The sequence below is a fragment of the Rhinolophus ferrumequinum genome, chromosome 13 (assembly GCF_004115265.2).
Source record: "Rhinolophus ferrumequinum isolate MPI-CBG mRhiFer1 chromosome 13, mRhiFer1_v1.p, whole genome shotgun sequence".
NCBI lineage: Eukaryota > Metazoa > Chordata > Mammalia > Chiroptera > Rhinolophidae > Rhinolophus > Rhinolophus ferrumequinum.
Genome location: NC_046296.1, coordinates 16,849,872 through 16,871,499, shown reverse-complemented (window position 1 = coordinate 16,871,499; position 21,628 = coordinate 16,849,872). Strand labels below are relative to the sequence as shown.

General features: G+C 39.9%; 1 pseudogene; it reads right to left on the bottom strand.

The window, feature by feature from the left end:
- The window catches only part of LOC117033341 (uncharacterized), a 132,255-nt pseudogene extending 116,547 nt beyond the window's left edge, over positions 1-15,708 (bottom strand).
- Positions 15,709-21,628: the final 5,920 nt, after the last annotated feature.

Below are 21,628 nucleotides of genomic sequence, written 5' to 3'. Positions count from 1 at the left end.
TAAGCATACGTGACCTGTCAGCTAGCGAGCCTAGGAAAGAATTTATCTCCCAAGTAAAACCACCAGATGGGTTCAGATCAGCTCATTTCTGACTCAGTTTCCTGACGCTGGGAGGATGAAATGTTTTGAGATTCCAGTCCTGGGCCATGATCACACACCTGTGATCAAAGGAAAGACAGGGCAGCCAACCACCACCAGCTACGAGAGTTTGTTTCAGAAGAAAAGGGAATGAATACCGGGGCAGGCAAAACGGAAGATATATTTGCTAAATCATTTCTTTTATAGTTTTGAATGTCCTGTAATTTCAGTTGTGACATGTTACCTGAGATTTAGTCCCCTGCTCTGAGTTCCCTAGAGAGCCCCCTGGTCCTAAATTCCTTTTACTCTCTTTAAATATATTAAAGAGCTTCAGCTATATTTGAGCTCAAGTCTTGCAGCTTCTCTTTTTCTCTTTATATCGGGGAGGAGGGAAATTACATTCAACTCCAGACAGTTTGGGAATAGTCAGAAGCAAAAGACAGATCTGAATGCTGTCTGATAGTCCATTTTTAATCAGAGGAGAGCAATTTTCCCCTCTCTAAGGAGGGCTCTTCACATCAGGTATTTGGCTTTGAGGTGCTTGCTGATTAATTACTGACATTTACATAACATTAATCTCCTTTCTAATAATTTCACTGGCTTCCAGCAGTTCCCTATCCCCTTCCCCCATCCCTCTGGCAGAACACTCTTGCTCTTAAAAGGGCCAGAACTACTTTTCCAATATATGAATTCTGAAAACATACTTAAAATAAAACAGAATCATGGTTTTTAAGCAAAGCTGTAAATGATTATTTTATTTGTTCCATCATGTATATTAGGAAGGTATTTGAATGAAATGCTTGATCTACACAATTTGGTTTGAGTTCTGTGTATAGAAAATGTGTTTCCTTTTGTCTAGAAACCGCTTTCCCATTCCCCCCCCCCCAGAATCCTATTCATTCATCAAACCTCAGCTCCAATAACACTTCTTTTTAAAGACGTTCCAGGACTCCTGGGTTTTTAGACATCTTTCATTACGATTCGCATCACCAGGTGGAACCACTATTTGGCATTACTTTCTCTTCTCTTTCTTTCTTTCTTTCTTTCTTTCTTTCTTTCTTTCTTTCTTTCTTTCTTTCTTTCTTTCTTTCTTTCTTTCTTTCTCTCTCTCTCTCTCTCTCTCTCTCTTTCTCTCTTTCTCTTTCTCTCTTTCTCTCTTTCTCTCTTTCCCCCTCTCTCTCTCTCTCTCCCTCTCCCTCTCCCTCTCCCTCTCCCTCTCCCTCTCCCTCTCCCTCTCCCTCCCTCCCTCCCTCCCTCCTTCCTTCCTTTCAACAGACACTCACTGAGCTCTTTCAATGCTAAGCCCTAGATGGGTGCTGAAGACACAAATGTGATTAAAAAATAGTTCCTGCTCCCACAGATCCCACAATCTAGAGGTGTGTACAAGGTATAGTGATGGCATAAAAAAAGGAATTCAATCAGGAAGAGATACTTGTGCTAAATCTTGAGAAATAGCACCATGGCCTTTCTCCAGCTCTGCACTGCCCGTGCACCCTACTGTCTAGACCAAGTTCTAAGTACCCAGTACTTAGAGCTCCCTGCCAAAACATCCTGACGCCCGCCCTCTAGGCCTGTGCTAGCCTCTTACCCAAGTCCAGCCTCTTGAAGGCAGAATATGCTGACAGTGTGTGCACTTCTAGCCCAGGGAGTGGCTAAAGGTGACTCTGGAGGTTGTGGCTGGACCTGCAGATTAAGTTGTCCACGCCCATGTACATGGAGCCCCCCTTGCTATAGGGATGAGGAGAGGAGGGGGGCAAGCTGAGGTCCAGGAGCCGGTGCCCAGGGATAGAGATGGGTTTTTCTCACCAGTAGGTTCTAGCACAGAAATCCAATCAGTCTGAAAATCCTAAATTGGAGCCTGGCCTTCAGATCATTATAAAGATATATTTATCAAGGTAAGAAAGCAGAATACATTTTATATAACAGTTTGTTGGCTTGAGTTATAACTTTTAAATATGTACACATGTTTTAGGTATGCCTCTATGTAGACTCTTGCCCTGGGTTGCAGAAATATTAGAGTGGACCAAGGAGCTGGAGAGGCCACCAAGGCGGTTCTGAGCAGAGAAGGAGACAGAAAGGACCAGGGTGTGATTCATGGTGTGACCACAAGGTGACGTAGAGAATAGTTAGTTATGTACATGACCATTTTCCCACCAGATTGTGAACTCTTTCAAATCAAGTTCCATGGAACATTCGTTCCTGTGCTTGGTAAAGCATTTTGCACAGGCTAAATTCTCAATTCTTGGTAGATAAATTTATGTTGAACAAATTAGGTAATATAGATCACTTAGAGGGAAACCACAAGTACATGTGTCATGATTTAAGACCATTTTAGATAAATGGATAGTAAAGTTAATTTGTATCCACTGATGCATGTTAATAGGTGGACCAGTTTTATGCTATCTTGATTTAAAGTCTATAACTGGTAATAAGAAAAGTAAGAAACACACAAGAAAAATAGCTAGCATAAAACTGTTGTACCTCAATTCACTTTTCTAAAATATGGGGGCCTGCTGTGTTAACCTGGGCCACCGCTGGTAGGAATGCGAGAATGCACTGAGCACTCTGAGGGGCAGGCATTATATGCAATAGATCGCCAATGACACTTCGGCACAACTGACCCTCTGACTTGTCCACAATGCCTGAGCATGTTCGCTATTGAATGCAGAAACTTTCCAAGGGAATTTAGAATGGTTTGCAGATACAAATTTTTTAAAAATTTAACAGTACGTTTTTTTTTCTACTAAATGTATTGGGCTGACAATGGTTAGTAAAATTACATGTTTCAAGTGTACATTTCTATTATACATCATCTACATATCACGTTGTGTAAGTCAGTTCTTCTGCCATCACCATAGATTTGACCTCCTTTACCCTCTTCTACCATTCTCTTCTCCCTGCTTACCCTCTGGTAACCACTAAACTGTTGTCTGTGTCTTATGTTTTTCTTTATTTGCTTGTCTTTCTCCTTGATTGCCTTGTTTTATATCCCACATATGAGTGAAGTCATATGGTTCTCAACTTTTTCTGTCTGACTTATTTCACTTAGCACAATAATCTCAAGATCCATCCATGTTGTCGCAAACGGCAGTATTTCATCTTTTCTTATGGCAGAGTAGTATTTTATTGTGTATATATACCACATCTTCTTTGTCCAATCATCTATCAAAGGACACTTTGGTTGTTTTTATGGTGGTTGTATTAGCCACCATAAAAAATGCTGCAAATGGATACCTAGTTGGTGGGAATGTAAATTGGTACAGCCAGTATGGAAAACAACATGGAGATTCCTCAAAAAATTAAGAATAGAATTAATTACCTTATGACCCAGCAATCCCTCTCCTGGAAATCTACCCAAAAATTCTGAAAAAATTTGTCTGTAAAGACATATGGACTCCAATGTTCAATGATATTTTTCTTAAAGGCACGAGGCATCCAAGAAGGATGAGCTGGTGACCTCTGTAGTCTGCTCACAGCTCCTCACCCAATCTTACCCATTGTCATAGGAGACTATAGTTCTTTCATTGCCTTGCACACAATATAATTTCTCTCAGTTCTTCACCTTTGCATACATGGTTCCCTCTACTCGGTCCTGTCTTCTTCCTACCTGTCTTTTGGAATGGCTACCTCTCGCTCACCCCTCCAGTCCCATCACAATGCTCAGGGACTACAGTTGGCCCTCCAACTATGGGTAGTTGCCCCTCATCTGCTCCTAGAGTTCCCTGTATTTTCTCCACTGTAGCATTTTATTACCAAATATTGTAAATGTGTGCTTATCTTCCACTAGACTGCAAGCTCACTCATGTCCTCCACAGATGTTTGTACGTTTGTTGAAGGAATGATTGAATGATTGAATGAATGAATGAATGAATGAATCCAGGTTTGGCATGTAGGCATATGGTGGAGCCTAAAGTTTACATTCAAGTGAAAGCTGAGCCAGGAGCTTGTCGCAGGTAAAGCCACATTTCAGACATATGTAGGGAGAAGATGAATTAGGCACAAATCTGCAAAAATGAGAGCCTTCACTATCAACCTGGGCCACTATGGACAGGAATGTAGGAATGAACTGAGCACTCTGCAAGGGGTAAGATGTTTTTATTGATCTAGCTATAAATCTGATGGTGCTCATCCTGGGAAACCAAGGAGTACTCACACCTATTGATTATCTACTATGTGATAAGCACTATGCCAATCATTTATATGCATGACCTTGTTAAATCCTCACAGCTCCACAGAGACATTTACTGATATCTCCATTTTACTCAGGTGAACACTGAGGCCCAGAGAGATTAAGCAATTTGCCCAAGGTGACACAGCCAATGGATTCTGGATCTAGAATTTAAATCCAGGTCTGCCTCCTACCACTGTATCATGCTGCTTCCAGAGACAGAGGAGTCATCATCTTAAAGGTACCATTTGACTTCCAATACTTGAGAGCCAATTGTCAAATTCCAGCAGGGAGATAATGAGAGTTTGAAGTGAAGTACTGTGAGGAGGTATGGGGGAGGGGAAGAGATAGATTTAAGAGATATCTGTGAGATAGGAACTGGATTGGTGGCCCTAATACAATGTTCATTCATTTATTCATTCATTCCAATATTCATTGAACTTTATTATGTGCCAGAGAACATAATAAATGGGAACATAAATATGAGTCAGACTGGGTCTCTGCATTCTGTGAACACAGAGTCCAAAAGAAGCAATAAATGAAAACAAATGATGCTATCATCTCACCACATCCTTTTGATTCTAATTTTTTAAGATCTCTACCCATTTCTTCTTTTCTACCCTCACTGATGTGTGGTTCACAAAGCTCATCATTTCTCACCTGTTGCTGTAGCACTGCCGTACCTGGTCTTCCTATCTTACATGTAGCACTAACTAGAATTTAAAGCCATTTTGCGATTTTCCACCAGGAACTTCTTTCTCAGTTCATTGGCAACACAAACACATCCTTACTGCCTACCTTAATTGTTTATGCCTGAACATTAAAATATGAACAATCATTTATTCAACATCCATTTTTTGAACACCTACTACATGTCAAGCTCTGGAGCTGGCACCAAGTATATCTCTGTGAGTACAACAGACATGGCCTGTCTGAGATTACATTTAGGGGAGATACAGACAGGTAAATAGCAAGTACAATACAGTGACATAAGTGTGAATGTACAAAATAGTATAATGGGGTAAGTTATGGTAGAATTTAAGAGGGGCATTTCATTCAAGCTAAAGGAGTCAGATAGAGAAAGTGACATTGAAACAAAAAATGAGAGAAATTAATATGTTCTGGAGATACTACACAATATAGATCCCTTTGTTCTACTGAAAATAATTGTTTTGAATGTATCTTTTGAGGTATACGGAACTAGATATATTAAACAAAAATTGGGTTACTTTTCCTGGAACTTAAAAAAATAAATTTAAAGATGGAGAATGTCCCCTCACTAATGACTTTAACCAAAAACTCATAATCTGCATGTCATCTTTCATACTCAGAGGGATGTTACGAGGTCACTAACTAAATTGTGTCTTTCTAATTCTTTTCTCAGTCATCTTTTATCCTTCTCATTATTTCTGTTGAAAGAACTGTCAAAGCTTCATTGCCCTGCCCTGGAATTAAGGTTGATGAATGAGATGATTGTTTCCATTGGGAATTTTGACAGATTGTGGGCCTTGACTCTTGGGTTTTGTAAGAGGATGATGCTTTTGTTAATGGAAATTCATGAGTATTTGGAACACACTACTGATGCAGCAGTTCCTAAGTCGGGGGTCAAAGGGCAGGAGACACTGGCTCAAATCAAATCAGCAATAACCTTAAGACCCTCAGAGATATAGAAGCTCTTAAAGTAGTGCCATATCAAAATGTGCTGCATAGCTGTAAGTGAGGATGCTGCTGGAAGTTGCAGGATCTCTTTGTGCTGCTTTTGTCAGCTCACCTTTCCCCATCTGAACTGAGCTGCAGACCATCTAAATCTGATTATATTTCCAGTTGCCTAATGGGACCCATGCCAAGGACTCCAGTCCACTGAGACAGAGTCTTGATTCTTGCCCGACCTCTCACAACCTTGGAGGACATGGAACGAAATGGCTGAAAATACATCCTCATTTTTAAGGAAACTAAAACTCTTTTAGAATCTTGTTTCCCTCCTTCATTCAACTCTTATATTTCTAATCACTCTGGGAATTTAGCATTTAGAATCAAGTAAGAACCCATCCACTTATCTCTTATTCTAGAATCAATACTGTCCAACTATCCCAGACAATCAACAGAATTTGACTCTTGATTCTTTAAGCACAAAATAAATTAATTAGAAGGATTTCTGAGACCCGCAAAAGCTGACAGGAAGACTGAAGCACCAGATATGAAAAATGTGCAGCTTCAGTGAAGAGGTTGGGCAGCTGAAAGCACAGCTGAGGTCAGGCCCCAGGAGCAGTCTGGATGGGAAACCACTTCACTCTGCTGCTGCCAACATGAAAAATCTCCAATTGTTTCAGGCTTTTGGGGTCACAGCTCAAGGTTCAAGTCATGGGTGGGGGCATCCAGTTGGTTAACCCTAATTAATCCACAGAACCAAGGAGAAGGACAAGGGAAGACAATCCCTCTTCGGCTTCTCTAATGGGAAGTGGAGCCCTGCCACCCACTTAATTTGTGACTTATTCAAGTAGCAGAAATGTTCATATGCCAGGTAACCCCCACCTCCCCACCACCACAAAAAAGGGTGGGGCTCGGTTAAGATATTAGCTCCATCAAGGATCCAATAAATCTGATCTTATATATGTATGCGGTTTTATCCAATTGCTTGAGTCAAACCATTGTCTTTTTCTTCTTGTCCTTAGAATATCTTGGGAAATAGGTTTGTTCATCATTTTGCCTATTAGTTCACTTTGATTTCTCATTTTACATAAATTATCTTAGAAAACTATAAACTTCTTTTCACAAACTTATTTGAATAAATAAGTTTTTGTCATTTGTTCACTTTCAGGATCATCTCTGAGATTGTGCTTCCATCACAAAAATGTGTCTCATTGATTCTGTTGGAATCCCTGTTACTTCATATTTTGAAACTAATATTGATGCTAGGTTGGCAACAGTATTCATGCTCTTCCATGGAATGACCCCCTATGTCTGGACTCCTTTACCCTCTCATTGGGTAACCCTGGAGTTAGATGAGACAACCCTAAATCTGGCCCTGCTTTAATCTTCCATAAATTGAAAAATACCCCTATGTATATAACAAGAACACATCTTGGTTTGTAGCTGCCCATGTCTTCACAGGCATCGTTACCATAAACACCAATCTCATCACGATGAATGGAGCACTTACTGTATGCCAAGCACTGTCTAAGAGCTCCAGAAGCATTATCCAATGTATTTGTCACAAGCATCATTCTCAGAACCTACATATGTTTCTCTTCTTCATGTGGCCTTTCTGGATCAACAGAAGGATCAACGAACCTCTAGAGCGAGTATAGGAAGAGAAAGGCTATCTATATGTTATATATTATGCACTGTGCTAGGCACTTATCTTTCATTTACCTGATTATAAAAAGATAATAGTTTTAGATATTGACCTGGATATTCTTCTCCACACCTCCAATTGCCTCCTCCATCTGAGCTCTGAAACATGGATCCAAGGATTAGTTGTCATCAATGCCAACAAATAACATGCATAACCTTTCCACAGAAAACTACAAAACATTTTGAGAAAAATTTTAAATGACCTCAGTAAATAGACATATATGCCATATGTATTATTTAGGGCTCTCCAGAGAAACATATATTAGTTTGGTGCAAAAGTAATTGCGGTTTTTGCAATTCTTTTTAACCTTTCAAACCGCAATTACTTTTGCACGAACCTAATAAAAGGTAGCTAGATAGATAGATGACATAGATAGACAGATAGATTAGATAGGTAGATAGGTAGATAGATAGATAGATAGATAGATAGATAGATAGATAGATAGATAGAAAGAATAAGAATTGGCTCATGTGATTATGGAGGCTGAGAAGTTCCACAATCTGCTGTATGTAAGCTAGAAAACTAGGAAAGTCCATGGTGTAATTTAGTCTGAGTCCAAAGGCCTGAAAACCAGGAGCTTCAGAGTCTGATGGGAGGAAAAGATGGATGTCTCAGCTCAAGCAGATAGAGTGAATTCATTTCCTTTGCCTTTTTGTACTACTTAGTCCCTCAATGGACTAGGTAATGCCCATACACATGTTTTACCAGCTATTTGGACAGTCCTTAGCCTAGTCAAGTTGACACATAAAATTAACCATCACAAGTCTACCCCTTGTCAAATTGGCACCCATACACTTCTCATTAAACCATACTTAATTTCTAAATAAAGATAAAAACAAGGTTGTAATTCCTCCTTATATTATACAACTATCCTGTTTACAACCCAAAATGCACTAATTGCTTTCACATAAGAGGAGGCAGTAATTCTTGAGTGCTGTTTACTCTTCCCCTGATAGCCCATAACTTAAATAAGGTAATGTAAAATTAACATTACTTAAACAGATATAAAGGCAATACATCTTATGTTATATGATAAGGGCATAAGAAAAGAAAGATGTTTGCTTAATATATGTATGTACACACACAAACCTATTCATAACAAAATAAGGAGGAAATACTCATGACAATTATAGTCTGCATTTCTGTAACTGGTCAAATGGTTGTAGCTGGTATTTATAACTACCTTCTTCTACTACCCATTCTGTTTTCTCTTTGCCTTCAGCAAGCATCTCAGCTGCTTGTGGTTCCTTACTTGATGGAGTGACCCAAATCTTCATTCCTGAACAGTCAGGGCTATTACTAATCCTGCCTGGATTGGGTTGTAGTTTTCCATTGACTTTAATCACTGGGCATAGTAATACTAAGAGATAGTCTAAGGGAGCTCTTGTATTCTACACATACTCTCTCTTACATTCATTTTGGAATAGTAGTCCAATTTCCCCTTGATAGTCAGGATCAATCACTCCAGCTAACACCATAACTCACTTATTTGCCTATTGATACAAAGGCATGAAGAGTTTGAAGCTGCCAGGTGGCAGTCTTAACTTCCAGTTCAATGGAATCATAGTTGTATTACCTGGTGGAAGCATTCTTCCATCTGGAACTAAGACTTGCAGGCCAGCAGAGCATAAAGTTGCAGGAACATGAAACAAAAACTTTGCTAGTGGGTGACGAGGGATAATAGTGAGTGGTGACACTCCCCTTTCTACCCCTTGATTCCTCTACTTGTGAATCCGGCTAGTGGAGAAACAGCACCATATATTGAGCACTGATTCAGAGCATATACAGCCTTCTGGAGAATCTTGTTCTAGTCCTGCACTGAACTGGTGCTGTAACTGAGTCTTCAAAGGATATCCCTGTTCTATCAAGCCAGCTGCTTCAGGATAATAGGAAACATGCTCAGACCAGTGACTTCCGTGAGCACGGGCCCAATGCCACACTTCTTTCACTGTGAAGTGAGTCCCCTGACCTGAAGCAATGCTGTGTGGAATGCCATAATGGTGGAGACGGCATCCTATAAATCCATGGATTATCGTTTTGGCAGAATTATTCAGTTCAGGGAAGGAAAATCCATATCCAGAGTAGTGCCTATTCCAATAAGGACAAAACGCTGCCCTTTCTTCAATGGTTAACAGTTTAATGTAATCAACCTGCCACCAGGTAGTTGGCTGATCACTACAGGGAATGCTGCCACATCGAGGGCACAAATGATGGTCTCTGCTGCTGGCAGATTGGTCATTTAGCAGTTGCCATAGCCTGATCAGCCTGGATGAGTGGAGGTCCATGTTGTTGAGCCCATGTATGCCCTTCATCCCTGCCACCATGGCCAGTTTCTTCATGAGTCCATTGGACAAAGACAGGGGTGGATAGAGAAAGAGGCTGACTGGTTCACCGAATGAGTCATCCTGTGACTTGATTATCAAAAGCCATGTAGGCTGGATCACCCTGTGGTAGGCATCCACCAAGGTCACAAATATCTTTATGGTTTTTCCCATTCAAAGAGGTCTAACCACATACCTCTTCCTCAAATTTCCTTGTCATCAATTTTCCAACCACTTTTGTTTGGGTGGTGCCTGCATAAAATTCAGAACCATCTGTAAACCAGCCCTGAGTCTTCTCTTCCCCTGCCAACTAATCAGAGGGAACTTACTATGAGGCCACAGGTGCAGGCTGGGGTGGGGGGGGGTGGGGGGGGAGACAGTGTAGCAGGAATGGGGACAATTGACATTTGGGCCACTTCTTCATGTAACTGATTTGTGCCTTCAGAACTTACTCAGGCCTGACCATACATAATACCATTTCCTTTTAATGATAGAGTGTTTCTGTTCACATTCAACTTTATGACTTGGTGGGTCAGATAGCATCCAGTTCACAATAGGCATTTCAGTTCATGTGGTAAATTGATGGCTCACGGTTAAGCATTCAGTCTCTACTAAGGCCTGGTAACATTCCAGCAGCTGTTTATCAAAAGGAGAGTAGTGATCTGATTGCAGCAGGGCCTTGCTCCAAAATTCCAAAGAATTAGAATTCTGTACAGGCCTGCCAAGGCCTACAAGACCCCTATCTGCCACTGGCACTTCAATCTCCATTGGAACTGCTGGATCACATGGCTCAAGTGGCAGAGGAGCTTGCACAGCAGCTTGGTCCAGTTGCACAGCTTTCTCATGTTTCTGGGCCCCACTCAAAGCTAGCAGCTTTTTCGGGCATTCGGTAAACGTGCCACAGTAACACACCAAAATGAGGAATATGTTGCTTCCAAAATCTAAAGAGGCCACTATGCCTTGTGCCTCCTTCTTGGCTGTAGGAGGGGCCAGATGCAACAATTTATCTTTCCTCTTACAGGGGTATCTTAACATGTCCCATACCACTGACCTGGAGAAATTTCACCAAGGTAGAAGGCCCCTGAATTTTAGTTGCATTTATTTCCCACTCTCTGTCACACAAACGTCATAACAAAAAGTTTAAAGTGATTGCTACTTCTTGCTAACTAGCTCTAATCAGCATAATATCATTAATAGGCCAGTGTCATAGCTTGTGGAAGAGAAAGATGGTCAAGAACCCTGTGAACTAAATTACGGCATAGGGCTGGCAAGTTGATATACCCCTGGGATAGGACAGTGAAGGTATAGCTCTGGCCTTTCCAGCTGAAATCAAACTGCTTCTGTTGGACCTTATAATTATGAATGGAGGAAGACATTGTCATATCAGTAGCTGCATACCAGGAACCAGAAGATGTGTTCATTTGCTGAAGTAATGAAACCACATCTGATGTAGCTGCTGCAATTAGAGTCACCACCTGGTTTAGCTTACGGTAACCCATTGTCATTGTCCAAGATCCATCTGTCATCTGCACAGGCCAGGTAGGCGGGTTGAATGAGAATGTGGAGGGAATCACCATTCCGACATCTCTCAAGTCCAGGACGGTGGCACTAAGCTCTGCAATTCCTCCAGGATGCAGTATTGTTTTTTGTTTACTATTTTCCTGGGTAGAGGCAGTGGCTTTCACTTGGCATTTGAACCAATGTGGGAATTCTGCCAGCAGCTAAATGTGTCTATTCCAATTACACATTCTAAAACTGGAAAAATACCACAAGATGGGTTTGGTACCCATTGGACCCACTGTGAGATGGACCTGAGCAAAACTTCATCACCTGACCTCCATAAGCCCCTCCTCTAACTGCTGCGCCACAGTGATATTTTGGGTCTCCTGGAATTAGTGTCAATTTGGAGCCAGTGTCCAGTAGTATCTGAAAGTTCTGATTGTTTTTCTTTTCCCCAATATACGGTTACGCTGGTAAAGGTCATATGTCCCTTTGGGGAAGGCTGGGAGAAAGATTAGCAGTATAAATTTTTGGTAGTGTTGTATCCAGGTCCTTCCTCAGGGGACCCAGCCTCATAACTATAAATAAGAAACAAGACAGGCAATTTAATAGGAAACAGGCAAAAGGCTTAAACAGACACTGTATAAAAGAGGTCATCCAATAAGCAAATGAAAGGTGCTGAACATTATTAGGTAAATACAAATTAAAGCCACATGAGATACCTCACTGCCGTCATCAGAATGACTAAAATTAAAGTCTGATAATAACAACAGACATGCATCCTTATATATATGTACCAAAAGATATATACAAGACCATTCACAATAGCAACATTCGAATATTCAAAAACTGGAAACAACACAAATGCCATAACAATAAAATGTGGTAAAATGCTTAAAATAAAACACTATACAGCAATGAAAGAGAACCAACTGCTACACACAAAAATATGGATGGCTCTCACAGACACACTGTTAAGCAAAAGAAGGCAGATATAAAAGGGTACGTACCGTACGATTCCTTTTATTTAAATTTCAAAACCAGATAGAAATAACTTCATAGTGCTGAAAGTTAAAAAATAGTAATTAACTTTGTGGAAGGTTTAAGGACTGTGAGGTGCCATGAAGGAGTTTCTGATGTGGTGTTGAAGCTCTGGTTAATGTAATGGCTACAAGGGTGACTTCCCTTGGTACAATTCATGGAGCTGTATCCTACACATTTTACTCTCTATGTATTTTATACTTCAATTAAAATTTCAAGGTTTTTATTTATAAAAAACCTTGGGGGATATGTATGAGAATAAATTCTAAGAGTATTAGGACAGAGAAGAAGTCATTTAATTTTAGATTGGGTTGATTTTATCAATGTGAGTAGACTAACCATATAGTCTGAATCTCAAGTCCTAACTTGAGCCGGTGAAATCTAGACTCAGTAGTGGCCTACATTAAATGAAATTGGGATTCTACATATTCATGTTGTAATTGCAATGTGGAATTAGCTGGGGAAGTTTGAACAGTACTTGTTTGCTTATGCCTGGGTCCCACTTCTAAAGAGTGTTAGACAGAGATGCAGGCTGGGTAATAGGACTTTTAAGAACTCCCCCACGTGATTCTAATGTGCAGTCATGGTTGAGATGTAGAGAAAGAAATCCAGTGTAAAGATAGAAGTGTAGAATATGTGAGATTCGTCCCCTAACTAGGACTCCCTCCTTTCCAGGAGGTCCCAGAATATCCTCACTCCACAAGGTCCTGAAGAAATACATTGATGAAGGGAGCATCTGCATTTTAACAAAAACTTTAGTGGCTATTTCCTGTTGGTCAGGGATGTGGGTAGGAGATACCACCATTAAAATAGGCTCCATAATTTCAGTGGGGATGATGAGATTCTGGAGTAGGAGGAGGTCAAGTAGCAGTATTTACCCAACCAAGACAAGATGAAAATGGTTATAATAGATCCCAGCAATGAGACTGATAATAAAATAATGGAATCCACACAGCTCTCCAGTGGTACGTAGGCCATTAGGACTAAACTAGATGGATAATCTACTAAGGTACTAATTGATCTGTATAATAATAATAAAGAAGAAAAAAAAAACCACTAGAACTGGCCAATAGAGGTTTAATTTGAGCCATGATAATAGTGAAACGTTTCTCACTGAATTCTCACACCTACTATGTCAATTCAGACACATTTAGTCCCTTCCATTTAGTCTCTTGACTAAACGGAAGCCAAATGCACTGAGGTAATAACACAAGTATGTATCATAATTTTTTGTCTGTCCTTCCCTAAAGAATCTGTGGCCATTCGCCAGGGTACCTGTACATTGGGAAAAGAAAAACACACAGATATTTGAGAATTTTTGAACCCTGATTTTGAGCTAATTGCCTGATTCCTGGGGACCCAGAATGCCACTCCAGTCTAATAGTTATGTAAGTCGGATGATGGATATTTAAGTTTTGTCCGGGGCCCATAGCATAGTGTGAGTTTGTCTAAGAGGTTTACTCAGTAATTGGTAGAAGTGCCATATTAGCACCCTAATCCATGCCAAAATTATAAAACAGAAATAAAACTATATCCCTGGGAGAACAAAGGAATTAGTGATACTGTCCATGGTCTGAAAGATGTAAAGGTGCTGATTTCTATCACATCCATATTTAATCTGGACGTGTTGAGTCAGAAATTCTGGAGGTATTGGTTAGCAGCCTATGCTTGAATGAGCCCTCCAGGTGATTCTGATCTATGTTTAAAGTTAGAGAATCACAGAAAGAAAGACAGTGCTTATTGCTCTATCCCAAGAAGGAGAGAACACCAGAAGCACATTGTTTTAAACTGGAAGGGACAGGAGTACACCCACTCTCTAGCATGAGAGCTCCACCAGTTCTTCAGATCTATGCCACTACTTAGTCCTAGATGCCTTGTTCATGTCAACAGCACCACAGGACGTCAACTGGTCCTGCATGCTTTAGGAACTTCAACAAAATGTAATGGTACTCTAGGGAATATTATGAGCTACGTGTGATCAGCAGACAGGAGCTATTTCCCGTGAAACTATACACTTGAGCCACTATAGTGGAGCTTGTAGGAATCAATGGTCTAAGACATTGTGGGATACCGGCTCCAAATTGAAAGACAACTCGCTGCACTCTTTATCCCCACCCTCCTCAAATCCCAAATATAAAGGCATATTGTTACTGGGTCTCTGGGTTTTGAAGTTAACAATGTAATTGTGTACGAGGTTCCAACCTATTTGCCAAGGCTTAGAGGAAGAGGTGGGTCTTCAACTGATCCAGGGGGATATTTGGTGCTCAGGACTCAACAGATAATCTGTGGAAGATCAGTGTATTAAATGGGGTGTGTGGCGAGCCAAAGTAGACAAATGAAAGCAGAGTTTCCCGATGGGTTAGAATATGCCTTCTCTGACAAATGACTGGTTTTTGCTACTGAGCTCTGGTATGTCTAATCATGAAACACTTAGTGATCGCACAATCTGAATTTCCCATAATGTACAGGGCTTTATGTGATTCATCAAGTCATAAAATTGTTCATTTCCAACAACACCCCTTGGACAAGTGAGGATGTTATATACAGAAATAGGTTCAAGCAAATCCTGAAGGCTCAAGTAAGTTACATAAGCCAGTAGATTACATCCCCAGTGTGTCCGCTTCTGCCAGACTGCCATCTCTTCCTCAACCCAAATCAAGGGTCTTCCTGAGAATTCCTTCTGATTACTTAAGAGACAAGAAAATACTGTAAGCCTGGTTTACAAATGCTCTGAATAATATGTTGTGGTGATATAGATCCACTCAGAACATTGGCTAAGGATAATCCTCCAGGAGGTATAATTTCACCCATGGAAAGAAAGATGGCCTGAAGTATGCATCTATAGTGATTCATGGGAAGTGACTGATGGCTTGGCTAGATGTGTAGAGATATTGACGGAAAAAAGACTGGAGATTGGGGAATGAGTTATGTAAATAAAAAGCTCAGAATTGGCCCTCATTGGATCCCATGTGAATGCAAAACAAAAGGTCCCACTGCGCTGGACATTATTAGTAATCAGGGGGATGAAATCACTGTCTTGGGGATGCCAGGCAGCCTCTTTCCCCAGTTCTCCATGTTTGTTCAGTGCACTCAATACCAAAACATCGATCGTGCAGAGATGGACGCTAAGCATCGGCTCAGTCATTAGGACGTTCCCTCACCAAGGCTGACCTGGCCCTCACCACAGCTGAGTCCTCCTCATGCCAGTAGCAATGACCAAGCCTTAGACTTTGATAGGCTGCCATCGCCTGAGGGATCAGCCAGCCACCCCGCAGTAAGTTGATTGCATTGGACTCTTTCCACCTTGAGGTGGAAAATGATTTTCCCTCGCTGGAATAAACATTCATTCTTGATTTTTTTTTCCTGCTTGCCAATTTTGAATGCCAGCTACCCCATCTGCAGACTTACTGATCATCTTATTTACCATTGCGAGAGTTCGCATAACATTACTTCAAACAAAGACTCACTTTACAATCAAGAAGACGGTCAGTGGACTGATGTCCACAGGCCTCACTGGTTTTAGCACTTACCCCATATCCCCAAACAGCTGGTCTTAATGAATAGTGGAGTGGTCTATTGAAGAGTATCAGAGCATCAGGGGAGACCACACTCAGTGAAGATGACGTGCTGTTCTATATGGTATTTGTTCTACCAAAGTCAGAAAACGTGGTTGCAGGGACACAGAAGAGAAAGTGGGAGTGAAGCAATACCTCTCACCATTATACAAATGAGTCACTTAGAAAGCTTTTATTTTCACGCTCCTTATGAAGCTGGGCTCTAAAGGTCTTAGTACCCAAGAAAGGAAATTCAATTTGGTAAAACAATAATTCCTTCAGGCTATTCTGAGATTTTCATGCCTTTAGGCAAAAAGGTAAAAGAAGAGGACAAGTAATCCTGACTATTACTAAAGGGATTAGGAAGAATATGTATGAAACCCTTGGAGATTCTCTAAAAAATAAATTTTAAATAGTCAAAAGATTTGAAAAGATGCTTCACAAAAAGACATTTTAAAAATTATCAATAAGCAGAGGAAAAGATGTTCCACATCTTCAGTAAATGCAATGTAAATTAAACCCACAATGTGATAGTACTACATACCCACTAAAATGTTTAGAATTTAAAAGAAATTACCAAAATTAAAGGCTGATGAGGATTTGGATCCACTGGAATTCTCAGACAGTGCTGGTAGGAATGTCATATGGTGCAACAACCTTGGAAAATAGTCTGGCTGTATCTTATAAAGTTCAACATACATTTATCATATGACCCAGAAATACTACTTCTCCTGGATTATTATCCAAGATATGTGGAAACATATGTCCATGCAAAGAATTGTACGTGACCATCCAAGAAACTTTATTCATAATAGCCCAAAACCAAAGAGTCTATTAACAACTGAATGGATAAACAAATTATGGCATACTCATAACATGGGATGCTGATCAGCAATAGATATGAACTATTAAAACATACAACATAAATGAATCTCAAAAACATGCCGGTCCAATGAAGCTAAGCACACACTATATGATGCCATTTATATGAAGTTCTAAACAGGCAAAACTAATCACATATAAATCAGAACAGTGGTTGCCTGAGGGAGAGCAGGAGCATTGACTGTAAAAGAAGCCCAAGGGAACTTTCTGGGGTAATGGATATGTTAGACATTCTCCTGACAGGTCAAACCTCATTGAACTGTTCACTTAAAATGTGTGATATATAGAAAATAAATATGATGTACATTTTATTATATATTTTAAATATCATTGATTTTTAAACTCAAAAATAAAGAATTTTTTCCTCTGTCCCATAATTTTATATTTTTTAGGAGTATGTTAGTAGCGCTTAACACTCTGATCCACAGCTTATTTGTGAGAAGCCTAGAAGAGCAATAGACACAGCAGAGGTCTTAGACTTGAAACCAAACGCAGTTATCTGGGTTAACCTCTTTGGGGAAAGTGGCAAGTGATTTTTTGTTTTTAATATAATGAGGAGTTGTTGCATTAAGCTAGATAGCAGCATTTTTTAAGTGTAAGAGTAAGACGAAAATACAGATTGTTGTTGGAAAGTCAAACAAATTAAATGTAATGGAATTTAAAAAAAAAAAAATCTTTTTGACCATTCAGCATTTGAACCCCTTTTTTATGTTTGGGGAAATTCTCCTAGCTTATAAATATGGAAGTCCTTATGTTCTATGTTATTTTCCCAGCCTGATTTGCAGCTAAGACATGGATATATGACTTAGGCTCCTCCTTGGCTTGTGCTCTGCTTAGTCTTAGAATATGGAGGTGATGATGAGGAGAGAGTACCAAAAGAATTCTCTCTGGGGCAGGGACAATAGTGAGTGCAGGCATATCAAGTCCCCTTGCCAGTAGAGGCAGAAGTGCTAATGATAGATCCTGTATCCAGTAGCAGTGAATTTGGTAGTGCCACTTTCAACCCTTACTGCATGCTATAAACTGAATTCTATCTCCCCAAATTTCATATGTTGAAGCCCTAACCCCCTTGTGAGAGTATTTGGAGAGGTATCCTTTGGGGGATAATTAGGTTTAGATAAATTCATATGAGTGGGGCTGTTGTGATGGGACCTTACAAGAAGAGACACCAGAGAGCTTGCTCTCTCTCTCTACCATGTGAGGACACAGTGAAAATGTGGCCACCTGCAATCCAAAATAAGAATGCTCGCCAGAAACAAAATCGGCAGAACTTTTATCTTGACTGCCCGGCCTCCAGAACTGTGAGAATTAATGCCTGTCATTTCAGCCACCAATTCTATGATATTTTGATGATAGACTCAGCAGATTAAGATGCAGCAGCAGCAGTGTTTTCCTCACTGAACCAGTTTTGTGCTTTCTGCCTATTGTTCCTGAATTTGATTTTTGTCCCATAATTTTAGCCCTGAATCTGATTTTTCTCAGACTCTTGGAGATTCCATAAGACACCGAACATTTATTAAATACATTTTCTTCTTAAATGAGCCACATTTAATTTCCACTGATTGAATTTAAAACCCTGACTGATAAACAGGGATTTGGGAAGGTATCCTAGAGAAGGTAAGACATAGCCTGAGCTGTGTCTTAAAATATTAAATTTATGAAGAAAATTGGAGATAAAAGGCAGAAAGGGATGCTATGTGAAGAGAATGGCAAGCATTTGGGTGTGGATGGAACATGAATTTCAAAGTAGAGTCACCAAAGTTTAAGGTGGAGGGGTCAGCAGGAGACAGATAACGTAGAATCTTCCCTTTATATTAAGGAGCTTTGAACTTTATCCCACAGCTGATCGAATGCCATTAAATGTTTTCAGCAGGGGGATGACATGGGCTCATTTGCATTTTTAATACATGGCACTGACAGCTGTGTGGAGGATGGATTTAACTGGGACATAATTGGAAACAGCTAGAACTGTTAACAGATTCTTTCAGTAGTTTGCATGAGAGATGATGAGGTCCTCAACAAAGCAGTGTTCATCTGGATAGGAATGAGGAGACACATTTAAGATATTATAAGGGAAAAAAATCGCCCAGACAAGGTGTTTGAAAGTGAGGCAGTCAAGGATATGGAGAAAGAAGGGAAAATAGCAAGTTTCCCCAATTGGCTATTGGTAATATCAAATGAAATAGAATATATCAGAGGAAGGAGCTCCATTTAGGATAAAAGATGAAAAGTATTTGGAGTGATATTGAGACTGAGGTATCTATAGGGTATCTAGCTATAAATGTTCAACAAACATCTGGATAGATGCATCTGAATGCAAGATAGATGTCTGGGCATGATCTACTGACATAAGAATAGCATGTTGATACAAGGTAATTCAACCCATAGTGATAGATTAAATCAAAAAGAAGCCTGTAGGGAGTATGGCCACCACATATGGCCATTGTTGTGCATTGCAATCATACCAGGTGGTCCTGGTGGTAAAAAGACCTGTGGGCTGAGAACAAAATGCTATGACTCCCACATTTAAGAGGTAGACATGTTAGAGCTCTCAAAAAGGGAAGAAATGGTCAGAGAGGCATGAGGACAATAAGAAAATTAAAATGTTTTGCCCAATGGATTAGAGAAATGAGATGTTTGTTATTTGCATTTGACTGCCAATAATAACAAAATCTATTACAATGGCTTAAACACATAGGGGTTTATTGATCTCATGCAACAAACAGTTTAGGAGAAGGCAGTCCCAGGCTAACTGCATCCCTTAAACCTCCTTATCACAGCACCTTTGTCCTTGTAGTTATAATATGGTTACCACATTTTCAGGCATCCAATCCCCATTCTAATCAGGAAAAGGACAGAAATTGAAAGAAAGGCGGGTGGAAAAGTACATGCTAGGTAGATTGATTTGGAACAAAAATGTTCCAAATTGTTTACCTCTCGGAATCCATACCTTATAAATGGCTACTGGTTTTGACAATTAAGTTTGCGAACTCATCCTAGAAAAAGTTCTACATATCTCATTGTTGACTATCACTATGGTCGCCTTCGAAGTACTCCCCTTGGGAAGCTATGCACCGATGCCAGCACCTAGTCCACCCTTCAAATCAATTTTGGGACTCTTTTTCTGGAATGGCCATCAGAGCTGTCATTGTATTACCATTGATGTCCTCAGTGTCATCAAAATATCTGCCTTTCAATATTTCCTTTATCTTTGGATAAAGGAAGAAGTCATTGGGGGCCAGTTAAGCTAAGTAGGGAGGGTGTTACAATGCAGTTATTTCTTTACTGGCTAAAAACTCCCTCACAGACAGTGCCGTGTGAGCTGGTACATTGTTGTGATGCAAGAGCCATGAATTGTTGGTGAAAAGTTCAAGTCGTCTAACTTTTTCATGCATCCTTTTCAGCACTTCCAAATAGTAAACTTGGTTAACTGTTTGTCCAGTTGGTACAATTCATAATGAATAATCTCTCTGATATCAAAAAAGGTGAGCAACATCGTTGCAACAAGTTCGTGAACTTAATTGTCAGACCTCGTTTGCAAATCCTCCCATTAAAAGGTAGATTCTATTTCCCCACCTCTTGAATCTAACCTGGCCTTGGTACTTGCTTTGGACAACAGAATACAGTGGATTTGGTGATGTGTCAGTTCTCAGTCTAAGCCACAGGGGTTCTGTGTCCTTCCATGTATTCTCTTGGAACTCTGCCATCGCCATATGTATAAGCCCAGGCTAGCCAGCTAGAAGATGAGACCACATGCCTCAACCAACAGCCAGCCATCATCCAGAAACAGAGACATCTAATTGACCCTAAGATAACTACATAAAGGAGCCCAACCATTACCAGAACTACTCAGCTGAGCCCAGCCTAAATTGCTGACCTATCGAATCATGAGCTAAATAAATGGTTGTTGTTTTAAGCCACTATGTTATGGGATAGTTTATTTTGTTCCAATGACAATTGATATATAAACTGAGTCAAATCCTTTGAGAAATCTTTCCAAGGTAATTTCCAGGTAAAGATGGTGGACTGAACATACGCATCTACTTTCATTTCCTCCTACATCCCCAATAAACTTAGAGTAAATGATAATTTAAGAAGGGCATAAATTCACAAGGATAAGAAAAAAAGACAAAATGCAAAATTTTGGAAGACGTCAAGCAAATACTATGGGATGATAAATTGAATTTCAAACCAGGATCAGGGAAACTTAAAAATCACCCATATTTTTAACCACAAGATCCCCCAAAAGTCTCAGAAACTTGTGGTACAAGGTACTTCTGGAAGAGAGAAGGAAGAGTAGGGGATAGAGCAAAAATCAGCTTAAATCAATTTAGGAAGGAAGAAGATTCTCAGATTCCCTTTCTCACCCTTGCAAGAGAATGTTTAATTTTTAACTTTTGTCTCATGTTTCTAAAGTCCAAGATTACTTATTTCTCTCATAGTTTCTTCTAGTAGTTTTTGTTTGTTTGTTTGTTTGTTTTTTTGCATTTAACATTGAAGTGATCCTTATCAACATATTTTGGGGGTAAGGAATGAGGTAGGAAATAAGTTTTGATTTAGGTGGCTACTTTATCCCAACACCATTTACCAAATAACACATCTTTTCTTCACTAACAGAAAATGCCACCTTTGTCAAATACTGCATTGTTGTATATGTATGGGTATATTTTTGAACTCTCCCTTCTGATCCATTGTTCTCTTAGTATACCTGTGTGCCAGTACCATCCTG